General features: G+C 43.1%; 1 protein-coding gene across 5 annotated transcripts in view; it reads right to left on the minus strand.

Annotated features, from left to right (window-relative positions):
• The window catches only part of STRBP (spermatid perinuclear RNA binding protein), a 68259-nt gene extending 63127 nt beyond the window's left edge, over window positions 1-5132 (minus strand). For 3 of the 5 annotated variants that reach the window (XM_062590663.1, XM_062590666.1, XM_062590662.1), the window contains exon 1: window positions 4601-4670. The gene's annotated coding sequence lies outside the window, so the exon portion shown is untranslated. Of the gene's footprint in view, window positions 1-4600; window positions 4671-5054 lie in introns of those variants that run through there. The other 2 variants (XM_062590665.1, XM_062590664.1) reach the window with 2 other exon arrangements.
• Between the last annotated feature and the right edge of the window lie 7530 nt (window positions 5133-12662).

Here is a 12662-nt window from a genome sequence, read left to right on the forward strand (position 1 = left end):
TCAGCTGCATGGAAAATCCACATACAAGATTAGTCTCAGAATTCATGGCTTTAGCTAGCAGAAAATAAGGGAAAGAACAGCCCAGTACCATGCTTTACATACCTCTCAGTAACAGCAGAACAAATGACATACTTGGAATTTTTTCTTAGGTTTCTCCTATAACCAGCACCTTGTCTACATTCCTATACTGCATAGGAAATTAAAAGAAAGGTCAGTATATGTGTTGTAAAGCAAAACTATGAATACAAGGCAACATATCAAGATGAAGTGGGGTCCAAGAATTCTCCCAGTTCTCTTTCATTCCATGATGTTTAGAATAAGACAAATAGAGACACAAGGTAATTTAGCTACAAAATATAGTCCAAAAATCCAAAGTGCAAGTAGTTTATGTTAACTGGCCCAGTTCATTCATAAGATTCCTGTGCCTACTTTTTCTTAAGGGGACATCAATTTCTGTCATCATTACTCACTGAAAGAATTGCACAAAAGAAAGAAAAACTACAGAAGAACCAAAAAATGCACAACTACTACTGAAAAAAAAATGTTTCTAGTCTTGTAGTTAGTATTAATCATTGCTTTTAACAAAGAAATAAGTGAATACTTCAGGTAGAGCAGCTTAAGCTTCTGTTTCCTTAAATATGAAATATAAAGTTTCTATTTGTCAAAAGCACACTGTAAGTACAACAAACATACTAAAATGTAAACTATAATTTCTAGAAGAATTTTTAAGATTTGAATGTTACTGCTATTTTAAATCTGTAACTGCAATTTTCACATTGCTTTTCCCTTTAATTTCATCACTGCTTCATACACAGCCCTGAATTACAGACATATTGCTCAGTTTATAGCTAATCCAGGCCACTATCAGCCAAGTGTTCCTCATGTGCACATTGTTGTAACAAAAAAGCCCTCCCTCTGCCACCTCAAAATAAAATAAAGAAATCAAAACACTATGCTAAAGTGGCATGCTTCTGTTGGCACGGCTACACTCATCACAAATCCTGTCTCACCAAAAGCTACAAGTTATGTAGCTAGTAAAGACGTATACCAAACCTCAGCCTTCTTGCATGTCCCACAGATGTGCAATACATTTCAAAATACCTTCATCTCAATTATCCGGGCTACTCCTCCTTATCCATCACAGTGTACAGAAATACTCTAAAGCGTCACCTTCTTTCAGTTTCATATTTACACTTAAGACACCCTTGCCACTTTCAGGTGTATGTACATCACCACAATCAAGCGCAAGACTCTGCAAACCTCTGTTGAATGTTTTAACAGATACTTCAATGAGCACGCTCATAGTGGCTTTTTACATGCTCATAAGCTTGTTAACCAGCCAGGGTTATTTCCCTCTCCCCTCTTTCCAGCCACGGACATGCTCTTTAAAGAGCTCTATTTACATGCCAAGTTTCAAAGTTCAGCTGCTTCCAGCTGAACTTCCATTCTGTGGAAAAAGTGCAGCTTTTACGATTATACAGTAAAGCTTTTTCACAACATGAAGCAGCTTGGACTAGTTTCCTTTTTCCCTACCTCCCCCCAAATTTCCAAACTGGATTTGCTTTTCAGATGAGAGAAAGTACAGAGAAAAGGAAAAAGAAAAAGAAGTCCCATCCTACCATAAACCTTAGAGGAACATAAACTGAGGGGCTTCAAAACAAAAGAGCTTTGCAACCTTAAGTGTCACATTATTGAATGAAAATTCACAGAAACAGATTCTGCTCAAGAGCCAGAACCAAGGCTCCCTGAAATCTGCATATCCAAAGTTTAAACATTTCTCTATTGTTTAGGAAAGGCATGCCTTTTGCCCTCTGCTTTCATCACACTATTCTCCCCAATGGCTTTCTATCCTTTGCTTAGCTAGGTCAAGACTCTCTGCTTTAAGGATCTGCCCACCTGTGACCCTCTCTGCACCTCTCCTATTTTATCTTTTTATTTGCATACTCTTTCTTCCCATTTGTTCCTAAATCGTGTTATGACACCAGTCATATCTGGAATTCCTTTTTCTAACCAAATCCATACAGCTGCATTAGGTCACTTCTTCAGCAACCTTCATACCAGTTATCACTTGAGGCTCTTCTTATCCTCCCAAGTATTTCTAGACAGAATCTTTCTCCAGTTCCCCCAATGAATTAGGTCCTAGATTTTGTATCTCAAATTTAGCCTGTCAACTCCTCGGAGCAAGAACCAGTGTTTTATCAGCATCTTTTTTTGTGAAGGGATGACAATATTGTCAATAACAGTTCAATTGAAATAAATAATAATGATTTGTATGGATAAATAGCCTATGCAAATATAATCCCTTTAGAAAAAGGGGAGTAAGGAAATCAGCAAGAACCAAAGATTCTGCCAACAATGCCAAAATAGCACTAGGCCTTCACTATCAATGATATGACTATTGGGAACAGAAAACTGAAAATATTACAATCTTAGTATTAGCAATCTTTTCCCATTCTTTTTCCTATCTTTCCTTTCATTCAATACCAACACAAAGCAGAGGAAAAACACTGGAAAGTTTTGGATAGAAACAAATCACACTTGCCAAGAACTTTCAAAGGCAAGTCCAACTTTTTAAATTGATCAAGAAATCAGTAGAATCTAGAGCCAGCCCCAGGCTGCTGACATGGCTTTTCTTTTCCTCTGTATGCTTTCTTTTCCACTGTAGCAGTGAAGTAACAACAACCATCTCTTACAAATTTTTGATAGTCCATCTAAGACCTAGACTATTTAAATGCTTGGAAGCTTTTTAGAGCCTAGAAGCAACCACCTTGCACAGAAAACAAACCAACAGAGCAATATAATCAGTATAGAGACTGACAGGCCTCTTTCCCTCCGCCTTCCAAACGGCTTTTATATTTCATGTTTTTAAGGCTTCTCTCCCTCCCCAAATATAGACAGCACTTTTCATCCTCCTTCTTTCCTCTTAGCAAACATTAGGCCCCCTGTCTCCACAATTGCTTCCTTTGGGTCTTTCTTAAATGGTTATCACATCTTAAAAGAAACCAAACAAAATAAAATCAAAATTTGCAAGCAGTCCTTCCTTCCCCTTTCTTTTCAAGGATGTTAAATTATTCTACAGGAATGAAGGAAATGAGTTTGATTTTCTGTCTTTATACTGTAAAAGCTTACTAGAACACAGAGTTATGTTAGCATAGTCATTTTAATTTAAAGTTGTGTAAATCTTTTTGGGGACTGTGGATTTGAAATAGCCTGAAAACAATGTCCACTTCAGTCTCTTTTTACTTTAAACACATGTAGAAATTCTAACACTTCCAGAAAAAGCATCCTTAACCTTTTAAGAAGTGTTAATGAACTTAGTATATAGTTACTGAAAAAAAATCAGACATGTTCAGGACTTCATCAGTTTACAGATTTTTCTAATGCTGTATTCTGTGCTTGAATTATTTGGAATGCAGGCTCTTTGGAGCAGGACATTTTCCTCTTACTTTCTGTAAATCACACGGCACCATTTTCAGGGCCATGTAAATAAATAATAAGACATTTAGCTACATAATGCATATTTCTATTTTTATTCAAAACTCAAGTTTTGCTCTACTCAGTGTCCTTCTCCTGCCTCCTCAACTGCCTCTTTGAGGATCTCACTTCCACAGAAATTAGAGGTTTAATGATTAACAAAATCCAGTACAAAGCAAATAAAAAAAAATCTAAATACTGAAGATGTTTTCTTCAAAATCAGGAAGGCTATAAAGCTATCAGAGGAATCTGGGCCTCCTTGGTACCATGCAGAACTCTGACGAGTTACTGAGAATCGCGGACATGGCTATTTCAAAAAGCAGGTCAGAAGAGCGGACGCTGTGGTGCACTGCGATGACTGAGCTTATAGCAAACTTTTGATTACAACTACGATTTTGATTGGTAGTGTTTAGCCAACCTGGCTGAAAAAGCACCCGCTCCACGCAAATGCCTCCCCGACCCACAGCACCTCTCGGGGAAAAAGAAGCTCCCTCCTTCTGTCAGGGACGGGACCTCTCGCTCCTCCCGGCAGGGGACCCTTCCGGCCAGGTGACCGCTCGCCGCAAAGCGGAGAAGTTTGCCCTGCGGCCGGACCGAGACGCTCTAACCGTCGGGCCCGGACCAGCGGCTCCGGCAAGCACCTGCGCGCCCGCTGACAGGTACGCGCGCCGTGCAGCCGGCTCCTGCGCAAGGGCGGCCGCCTGCGCGCCGGACCCCGCCGGCCGAGGGGGGAAGGAAGGAAAGGGGAGGCAAGGAGGCAGGGAGGAAGGGACCCGCTGCCCGCAACGGCCCCGAGCCCCTCATCTCTGCCCCCCCCCCCCGCCCCCCGCGCGGGCTCCGGGCCCTCAGGGCGCGGGCAGCCCTTGCCGCCGCCCCAACGGCTGTAACGGCCGCCCCCAACGGTCCCCGCGCGGCGACCCCCTCAGCGCGCGCGGCGGCGCCCCCCCCCCCCCGCCTCACGCACCGCCTCCCATCCCCCTTCCCCCCCCCCCCGGCGTCCTGCCCTTGCCTCCTGCCCGCAGTGCCCGGTGCAGTGGGAGGAGCGGAACCCGCTGCCCGCCCCCCGCCCGCCGCCGCCACCAAAGGGGCGCGCGGAGAGCGCTCCCCGCCGCCCGGCCCGCCTTACCCCTCTCGCCGCCGGCCCCGGCGCAGTCCCCGGCCCCGTCCTGGCTCCGTGGCCCCGGCCAGCTCCTCCGGCTCCGCAGCGGCGAGCGGGGCTGCGGCACGTGACAGCGCCCGGCGCCCCCATAGGCTGGGGCTGCCGGGCAACGTGAGCCCGCCCCCTCCCTGCACCTGAGAGGGAGCCTTACGCCAACTGCGTAGGGAGATGCCGGGCCGCTGCGCCAATTCCGGAGCGGCGCGGAACCGGCCGTTTCCTCCCTCCTCGCGGCAGGCCAACGCAGCCTTACGGAATTGACGTAAAGCTTCTCGGCTCTGCCTGACAGATTTCCTACCTGGGGTCACGACGCCTCGCGTAAACTGCGCGGTCCCACCCGCGCGAGAGGGCTTCCTGCAGTTGAGAGAGCGCCTGCCTCCGCGTGGGTTAAGAGGCCAAGCCCCTACCTATGAACGTCACTTACGTAAAGCCCCTCGCAGAGGTTAGTCTGCCTTACGGATTCTCCGTAATGTCGTCACGCGGGCGCTGCACCTGAGAGGGCTTGCTTTGCGCAAATGCCGTAGCCGCCAGCGTAGGTGCCAGCGTGCCGGGCGCAGAGTACGCGAGCGGCGCGGCAGGGTGCGGGCCCGGCGGCGCGGCGAGAGGCAGGTGTGTGTGTGTGAGTGTGGTGGTGGTGCGGGGGGGGGGGTAGGCTCGCTGCCGCGCCGCCTTCCCTCAGCGGAGGCGGCAGCCGCCGCCCGCCCCGCCCCGCCCCCCCCCCCGGCCGAGGCGCCCCTGAGGGGCCCGGGCGTGGGGTGCGACCCCACTCGCAAGGGCCCCGGGCCGCCGCTCTCAGCACTCAGCACAGACAGACACGTCGCCGCCGGGCCCTGCCCTCCCCGGGGGCCGCCACAGGGCCGCGGGGGGACGGGGCTGGGGACGGGGCTCTGCCGCCGCTGCCCGCGGGGCGCGCGCACGCTGCTGCAGCCCCGCGTCGAGGTACAGAGCAGGGCGTCAGCGAGCGGTTACCTAGGAGCAGCATTTCCGGGTGGATAGTTGGCTTCTTCCACGTGGATTCCTCAGCGGCTGTGTGAAACGAGGTGAAATCCAGGCTTGTCTGCGGTGTCGTTAGGCCGTCGGGGCTTCGCCAGCAGTGCGGGGCTCAGCGAGCTCCGTTTTTCTCGCACAGAAATCGAGACAAAGCCTCGTGTTCTTGGGCTCCGCTTAGCTTTCAGCCGCCCGGCGGTAATGCTCCCTAATCCCAGGCATCTGACTGTTCTGGAGCCGCATCTGCCGTGGGCACTGCTGCGAGGCGGGAGGGAGAGCCTGGGGTAATGCTGTTCTCAAAACTCTGCTGGGAAGTGCAGGCATGCCGAAACCTTTTAAGTATGGGGGGGGAGGGTTGAGTCTGCCTATTTATTTATTTAATTTATATATCTATTCTATAGAACCTTTATGATTTTTGCCTCAACATCCAGTGGCCAATATTCTGAGATTTGAGTGACTCGTTTGAGGGTATTTGACTTACAACTTGTGTAAAAATAAGATTTCCCCTCCCCCCTTAAGACTTGATACGCAAGGATCAATGTAAGTGATTAAGCCTCGCAGAGCTGGTTGCATGACTGCTTCAAAATTTCTGCCAAATTCTCTAGTTTAAGGCCCTTTTCAAACTCTCAACGTATCAATCCATGGCAATCTCTTATGCCATAAGAGATGGCAATCTCTTATAGTTTTTCACACTTTAAAAAATAACTTTATATAAGCTGTAAAGATGAGAGACAATTGACTGGGGAGCTCCATGCCAAAATAATCAGTGCACGTTATGTTGGGCTAAGGGGGACTGTGAGGGAACTTTGGCATAAAGCAATAGGACCGGGAGATCTGCAGTGCTGAAGTAAAGCAGTAACTTTCATTCAAAAGAGCAATTTGCAACGTTTAGAGTGGAACCAAAAAAACACATATGCATGTTTAACTTTGTGTAATGAGAGGTCCGGCTTGTTCAGATTGAACGGCTTGCAGTTTGTATGCTTTTTTACAAGGCTATGGCTAAAATGTGACTGTAGTTCTGAACTGTCACATAAAGCTCTACTTTTATAACAAACTTATGCTCATGATGTTTAAGGAGGGATGTCAAAAATGGATTAAAAGGAGAGACGAATCTAAGAAATCTAAATTATTTCTGTCAAATGCAGAATCAAGATTTTTCAAAACAGTGAAGAGCTTACCTCATATCCGTGTGTTCCCTTAAAAATATAGCCCCTTTTTTTGAGACGGGACAAGAAAATACTTGCTGGAGAATCAAGGACTGGTCCAAGGGCATAGTGTGAAGAGAGAACATTTGAAGGGGGGATTGATTATAGCAAATAAAGATGTAATAGAAATGTGGCCCAGAGGAGAGCTGCTGGAGGAGATAGTGGAATGGGAAGGGGCAACTGGCAACTGTGAAAGAGTAGTGGCTATGCAGTGGAGCTGGAAATGTAGCAGGGAGGGAAAAAAAAAGTCTGCAGCAGACAGCATCTCAGACAATGAAGCTTTTGCAGAGGCAGAAGAAAGGTGTTCTCAGCTGTGGTCTGGGCTATGTGTTTTATGAAATCTTACCTTTTTCTGTTGAATTTTCCCTTGGGCTAATAATTTGCCAAGGGCAAAAACACAGAGGAAAGGGGATTGATGGATTAGTTTAGAATATAGGAGAATGGAAAAGTTTTGGTGCTGCAGTACAAGGATATAAATTTAACAAGAACATCTGAGGTTTGAAAAAGTTAATGTCTATCTTTAGACTTTATGGAATAAAAAGGAGGAAATTTGAATTTATAGCTGTAAATATACTCAATAAGTGGTGGGGACTTGAATTGTGAAATTGGAATTATAGTTGCTTTGATACAGGCTAAAAGTAATTAGCTGCAATTATGCTCTTTTTTAGGACAAAATACTAGCATAGAAAGATTAATGTATAAAATATATCATGAAAATAATGTACATTTCACAGCAATTTTTTTTATGTAGAACTGTTTATGACCTTGTCCTGTATTCTTGAATCTTCTCAGCATGGCCTAGACAACTGAGGAAATCGCAGAGACTTCAAAGAAGCAGAAACTAAATCAGGTGACACACTTTGCCTGAGGTAATGCACTCAACAAGTAGCATAGTTTGGATTAGAATTCCAAGCCCTTGCTCAGTGCAGAAGGCTGTCCTCTAAGTATAAATGTTGTCAGGAGCACAAGCAAGTATGAATGGTGGGAGTAGCTTTCAAAATGTAAAGTATACGTTGTTACCATGTAATCTGGATTTGTTCTGGAAAGACATTGATAATTTATCTAAATGAATATCTCTGTAAACCTAAACTTTCTAGGAAAGGCGAGTTTGGGAAGGAAAGTCATAGTTAACTTCTGAATGCTGCTTAGTGTTTTTTTTTCTGCCTCTTTCTGTCTCCTGACTGGTCAGTTTCTCAGAGTTAGGCTGATCTATTTTTAAGTACTATGTAGGTCTTATACTGTGACATGTACGTAACAGGGACCTTACCAATTTTATGAGGACAGTAATGTAAGACATTAGTACTAAGAAAACTTGTGCTAAGTGACTGAAGTCTTCTGAAACTATTTCACTGACTTTTACTGAGATAACAAAGATTGTTTGGGGGGGAGGGGAACAGCTGATAAGTCTGTACCTGAAATGATTCTGCCACTTGGAGATCTCATACGTGGTTATGCCATATCCTGTACATCTGATTTAATAAAATAAAATAAAAAACTTACAGCTAACATTAAGTGAAAAACAGCCACAAGGCAGGAGCTCGTGTATATGGCCAACATACAACAGGAGTTTGCATGTGTACCCAAAAACACCCCAGAAAAACAGAGGAACTCCTTACAGTAAAAAGTTATTGATAATCACTGGTATTATGCCTGGGAGCAATGAACCAGGTACTGAAATCTGCAGTGAGGCAGCCCCACAGGACAGCATGCTGGGATGATATAGCAGCGGCCACAAATACTACAGTGAGGACTAAATAGCTATTAGCTATAATAAAGGGGAAGTCCTAAGTGAGCAGAGATAAAATGTAAGGTATCAAATTTCAAGTGTTTAGTATTGTTTACAGACAAATGGGAATGTTCATGTAGTGCTATAGGGAAGAGGTATCTTCCTCCTGTTATAACTCAAAAAAGAAATCTCTGTTTGAGAAGTAACCATTGTACAGTGACCCAGTTCTTACAGGTTTCAAATTCTGCCTTTAGACATATGTACTAAAGTTAATGGGATTTGTGCGAAGCTATCTGAGGACAGACTTTGAATAGGAGCACTTAAAAAAAAAAAAAAGAAAACACTGAATAAGACATGTATTTATGTATTTTACAAATCTTCCCAAAAGAACTGTATTCAAATGTGAATTTAGTCTCGTAGTGTTTGTGAGAACTAGAAAATAACAAAAATTCAGAGAATTTGAAAAGGAATTTGACTTTACAATACTAGAAGATAACTTTACACCTTTTTAATCTAGGCCCTATAAAAATAATGTTATGTGCTTTAATTTCAGTGGGACAGATCACATTTAATGTGACTGTTTGATTGCTTTGAAGTTTGACAAGCACTTGAGTACTTTCCACAATGGAGGCTTGGATTTAGAGGGGTGATAAGCCCCTCTAGATGATGATGATTTGCAAATGCAAAATATTTTGAAGAAAATCTTGAAGTATGAGAACCCAACTCATCTTTAACGACAAGGGTGACGCTGGAAACAATTCCATGCCTCCCCTTCCCCTTCTCTCCCCTCCCCTCCCCCCCCCCCCCAAAAAAAAAGTGTCTAGAGCCACTCTTCTGGCTTGCTACATTTGCTTGTTTGGTTATTTTTAACTTTGGAGAAAATTCCCTAGCAAAGTAGGGAGTAGAATGCCAAAGGATATAAGGAAAAAAAGTGGAAAGTCCTGATGTCATCTGGCTTCTGTGGAAAAAAGCGTAAATGCAGAAGGTGAAATTTAATGAGTTTATATATAAGTAGCATAAAAATAGATGGAGAGGGGATTGAAGCTGCATTCAGCAAAGGTAAATGAATACGAAAAATCCTTTAACTTTACAGGGTGATTGTGCAAGTATTAAAACCCAGAGGCACTAAAATATGTCTGCAAAACTGCATTTAAATCAAAGGCCAAATATCTGAGTAGTCACTTGCAAGGAGTGGGTTGGGAGTACTGGGAACTGGGAGGAGGGAAGTCAACAGTGAAAACTTGCCAAGTTTAGATTGAGTTTTTCTGCAGGATGTTTTTCTGCAGGATGTGGAGAGAGGAGTCAGGGTGACGAATGAAAAACATACAGATTGTATCAGTCCTAGAACAGTCTTTACAAGGGTTGATAAGCATTGCTTGTGGTAGGTGTAACTATGTATGGCCATGTATGGCTATTCATCTTCTGAAGGCATATCCAAGCAACTCTTCTCACACACTGTTTGTGCTGGGACTTATGTGACTTAAGTGTGGGTTCTCACCACAGTGCTAGGGATGTGAGTATCACTAGATTTTACTTTAACATGGGCTCTGATGTATCTATTTTCTGGTGACAATACTGCAAAAGTTGATTAGGTGGACTTATGTTTTGGTAGTTCTCAAAAGCCATCTCAGATTTTCTTGAGCATCCCACTTTCTTCCTAGGTGTCAGAATCTACCTTCTAGTTTGTACATACCTGATCCCAGCTTCATTACATTTTGCCTTCGTTTTTGTTTGTCCTGCAGCTACTAGCTAGTTTATCTGTGGCATGATGTAACAAGAGCTTTATTCGGAAAAAAGTTTTTAAGATCTATAATTGTTTTAAAAACCAGCTTGGTTAGACAGAAAGGGGTGAGTGTCAAGCAGCTGATTCTCTAAGGTAGAGGGTGCTTAATCTAGAATCTGTGCAGCAAAACAAAATATGGCAGGCCCAAGTCTGGCAGTTCTCTGCATGCCCTTTTCAGTACTAAGCGTTTCACAGGATGCTTACTAATATCTTTAATATTAGTTGTGATTGTTTGTCTTTAGACTGGAAGTAAAGGAAATTAAATGGTATTGGGGGAAACTTAGGCACTAAAAGAGGAGGAATCACACCGTGAAATGCACTACAGTGCTCTTCAGGTCCCAGAGCAGGCTCTGTGGGGTAACATTCCAGAGATCTATTTAGTGCTAGAGATGAGGATCAGCCTGAAAAGCAAGCACAACTGGAACCCGGTAAGTGGGAGAAACTTTCAGATTATGACTAAAGCAATTATTAGAGATTCTACTACGTCCACTAAGGTGGATTTAGCTTCAACGTTTTTCTTTTTTTGTGGACAGAAACTCCTCGATCTTGCTGTTCATATCATGTGTCGCACAGGAATATGAGGTGACTGCTGGCTGTTACAGGGCATCTCTGCCTGTACAATCTGTACAGGGAACGTGACAGGGAAGATTCTACACTAGTGCTGTAGCTGAATGTGTAGGGTTGGCGGGATCTTGTATAGGATTTGATGGCATTAAGGTCCAAAGATTGACTGTTGGTCTGCAACTCTCTTCTCTCTATATCTGTAGAGATATTAATCCATTCTCTACATCTAGAGAAGCCTTGAGTATATGAACAGACATCCAAAGTATGACCAGCTTTCAGAGAGGTGTCCATGCCTTTCAGTCATAGTATGTTATAATGTACATTTGAGATTTGTTCCAGCAATGCCTTTTTCCTCACAATGATTTAGGTAATGTGGTTAGCACTCTAAATATTACTCAGGCTGGAGACATAATGAAGCAAACTAGAAATAAGCTGTTTATTCCAACGTATGAATAGGATCTGGTGTGTGTATATATATGATGAAGATTTTTGTGTGTATCTGTGACAAGTAGACAAATATTTCCAGAAATATTTATGTCCTTACTAGAAGAATAATTATATAGTTGTAGCGGATATTATTTTAGGGAAGTGTGTGACTAGGCCAGATAATGGAAGATGCAAGTTTAATGTAGGTCCTTAAGTTGATACATTCTTCCCCTCCCCCTGCCCCTATATGAAGTTTAGGGTTGGAAACCTGCCATCATTCTAAAATAGAAACAGCTTGGGTGGCCTTTTTATCACTAATAGGCAGTATAACTGGACAGGACTGTGATTCCACTGAAAAGAAGTCTTGTCATAGAAAAGGTTTTCCAGGTCAAGATTAAAAGCAAAATTTCTCTCATCACATGAGCCTTTGTACTGCAGTTTTATTATTCTAAATGCTTTTGGCTCATCTTTAACGTTTATGCTGCTATCAAAAATAAACCCAGCTTCTATCTCTGCGGGTGGTGTATTTAACATCAACAGTGAATAGGCTTTTTCATTCTTAAATGTTAATTTTCTTTCTGTTTTCAATCTGTTTCTAGTACAAAAAGTTTTTGTTTTCAGTGATGGGTTTTTTCTTTTGTTTTTTAATTGCATGTTTTTTTCCTTCTCATATCCCATTTTGTCTATAGCAGTCTGTGTTTTTTTTGATAAAAGCAGTAGCAGAGTGTCCATCAGTGACCCTGAAGCCTAGAACTTGAGTCAGTTTGTGTGGGGGCAGTTGGAAATACAGTCAGAATTAAAAAAAAAAAAAAAAAAAAAAAAAAAAAAAAAAAAAAAAAGCTTTTGCCAAGATTCATTTTCATTAACAGAAAGTGGAAAACTGCTAGGAATAGTAATAACTGTTGGATAACAATAATGAGGTTTAAACTATGGTCAGAAATCTGGTCTAAAAATATAGCTATAATGAGAATTTTGGTAGCAATGCAGTAGTTTTCTGGCTTTTAATAAAAATCTTGTGTGACAAAGTACTGCAAGCAAAATTCTGTGGCATTTGGAAAATGTTCACAAGCTGGACATAGACGTGAAATCCCGACCTTGTTGAAGTTGGTGTGAGTGTTTCCTGAATGTGATGGTAAACCAACTCCAGTAGCTCAACACACGAGGGTGGAGCAGTGTTTGTTCTGATGCTTATTTGTCTCCAGGTAAGTGAAAGTCTAGCGTAAACTAATGTGGTCTAGTGCACTTAAACCCTAGGTCTGACAAATGTATTTTAACAAATCCCTCTTTATCCAGCATTACAGAAGACAATTCTTTGAATATGTTTCATCAATCTTGTGCTGA

The sequence above is a fragment of the Rhea pennata genome, chromosome 18 (genome assembly GCF_028389875.1).
Source record: "Rhea pennata isolate bPtePen1 chromosome 18, bPtePen1.pri, whole genome shotgun sequence".
Classification (NCBI taxonomy): Eukaryota; Metazoa; Chordata; class Aves; order Rheiformes; family Rheidae; genus Rhea; species Rhea pennata.